Source organism: Otolemur garnettii, unplaced genomic scaffold (assembly GCF_000181295.1).
Source record: "Otolemur garnettii isolate 467f Iridium unplaced genomic scaffold, OtoGar3 scaffold00047, whole genome shotgun sequence".
Taxonomy (NCBI): Eukaryota; Metazoa; Chordata; class Mammalia; order Primates; family Galagidae; genus Otolemur; species Otolemur garnettii.
The window spans coordinates 8440234-8442801 of record NW_003852442.1 but is presented as its reverse complement, the minus strand read 5'-3'; the positions used below and the strand labels follow the sequence as shown (position 1 = coordinate 8442801).

Sequence of the window (2568 nt, the reverse complement as noted above, 5' to 3'; positions counted from 1 at the left end):
ACCTCCAACTCCTGGGCTCAAGAGAGTCTCCTGCCTCAGCCTCCCAAGTAGCTGGGACTACAGGCGCCTGCCACAATGCCTGGCCATTTTTTGGTTGCAGCCATCAACAACCAAAAACAGCCGTCGTTGTTTGGCGGGCCCGGGCTGGGGATTCGAACCCGCCACCTTAGGTGTATGTGGCTGGCACCTTAGCCACTTGAGCCACAGGCGCTGAGCCCCAACTGCCTTACTTTTTAAAAAATAATCTCAATCCTCACTAAAAAAGTTTATACCCAGTATATTGGCAACTGAAATAAAAATTTTATGCAGCAGGCTAGGGGGTAGTGGTTTGTGGCTATTATCCTAACACTTGGGGAGGCTGAGGCAGGAGGGCAGCTTGAGGCAAGGACTTCAAGACCAGCAAAAGAGTGAGACCTTGCTTCTACAAAAAATAAAAAAAATTAGCCAGGTGTCATGGCATGTGCCTATAGTCCTAGCTACCCAAGAGGCTGAGGCAAGAAGTTCACCTGAGCCCAGGGATTTGAGGCTGCAGTGAGCTATGACTGCACCATCGCACTTCAGCCCTGATGACAGAGTGAGATCCTGTTCTCAAAAATCAAACAAAAATTTTATGAAACAATATTTACTCTTGTTACATGGAATGTATTGGTATTTTCTTTTAACTGAGGATTGTAAAGCACAGCTTAAAAAGTGCTGGCCTAGTAGCCGGGTGTTGTGGTGGTGCCTGTAGTCCCAGCTACTTGGGAGGCTGAGGCAAGAGAATCGCCTAAGCCCAAGAGCTGAAAGTTGCTGTGAGCTGTGATGCCACAGCACTCTACCAAAATGAGACTCTGTCTCTAAAAAAACAAAGAAAACAACAACAAAAAAAGTTGTGCTGGCCTAGGGCAGCACCTATGGCTCAAGGAGTAGGGCACTAGCCCCATATACCAGAGGTGGTGGGTTCAAACTGGCCACTGGCCAAAAAAATACAAAAAAAAAAAAGTGCTGGCCTAGAGCATTAGTAGGGCCAGGCGTGGAGAACTTTTTCACATTACCATGAAGCTCTGCTCCTTCACTGTTTTTATGTCATTTTCATAGTGGTGACAAGAAGTAAAATCCCTTCCTTCGTAGGTTTCTGTGTAACTATGACATGACTTCTGCCACCTGGTAGCTTCATGAGAAGAGAAATACCCTCAGTACAGGGAAGATAAAGAAGACGCATATTTAGCCTGGCAATCGTTGCCATGACACTGGCTAAGAGCAGCACCTCCATGTAACCGCTTGCAGCTCACAGCCTGAGGACAAAGGGCAGGGCATGTGTGGAAGCCACCACAGCCAGGCTCCAGAGGATGAACCACCCAGTCTCCCTCAGTTCCCTACCGGGACTGTGTGCCAGCTACTGTCAGCAGTCACCTGCCTGATAACTCACCCTTTAATGGCTTCCTTCCTCCCTTTTGCCTCCCTGTTAGGGCTTCCTGGAATCACCATTTACATAAGTGACTTCCACCAAAACCTTTGTTTCAGGGTCTGCTTCTAGGTAAATGCAACCCAGAGAGAGTTATGTATTATGCAACCGCATAATACAGTGCTGTTTAGAGTCAGGGCGACAGGTGAGGAAATTCACACTCTGATAGGAAAATCGTGGCTCTAAAAGACATGCGAAACAAAACTTCACTCTTCATGGCAATGACAGTTCCTTCTCTCCTATGTTCAAGGAGGGACGGAAGAGAGAACAATCTGACTAAAGGGTCACAAAAGCCAGTTTAGGAGATTTGGTCTACCCCAAACACTGGGGTTCAAGAAGCCAGCTGGGTGGTCAGGGCTACCCTTGGGATGAAGTCTACGTTCACTTCTCCATGGGCCACAGTGTTAGGCTTTTCTTATGTATTGTGATGCTTTACTTCTCACATTCAGCTTAAGAAGAAAGCAATTTTTACTTCTTCTAAAGAGGATTCTAGTTGTTAGCTGACAACAACTCAAGCAATATGAAAAATACATAGGGAAGGGCGGCGCCTGTGGCTCAGTGAGTAGGGCGCTGGCCCCATATGCCGAGGGTGGCGGGTTTGAACCTGGCTCTAGCCAAACTGCCACAAAAAAATAGACGTTGTGGGGGGCACCTGTAGTCCCAGCAAGAGAATTGCCTAAGCCCAAGAGCTGGAGGCTGCTGTAAGCTGTGATGCCACAGCACTCTACCCAGGGCAACAAAGTGAGACTCTGTCTCTAAAAAGAAAAAAGAAAGAAAGAAAGAAAAAGAAAAATACGTAGGGGAAAAAAACTATTACGTTCCTGACAAAGTGTTAAGAAAATTATTTGTTAATCACCTTTAACCTTTCTGTGTTACTTTGAGATCAAGGAGAATGGAAATAAGTCCTCAATCCAAATCTTCACTGAGGAACTGCTGATATTTTCATTCAAAAATTATTATTTTTGGCTCGGCACCTATAGCTTAACCGGCTAAGGCGCCAGCCACGTACACCTAAGGTGGCGGGTTCAAATCCCCAGCCCAGACCCGCCAAACAACAATGACGGCTGCAACCAAAAAATAGCCGGGCGTTGTGGCAGGCGCCTGTGGTCCCAGCTACTTGGGAG

The 2568-nt window shown here is 46.9% G+C and overlaps 1 protein-coding gene across 1 annotated transcript in view; it reads right to left on the bottom strand.

Annotated features, from left to right (window-relative positions):
- Positions 1-2568, bottom strand: part of CFDP1 (craniofacial development protein 1) — a 122326-nt gene that overhangs the window by 87960 nt on the left and 31798 nt on the right. The window lies entirely within an intron of this gene.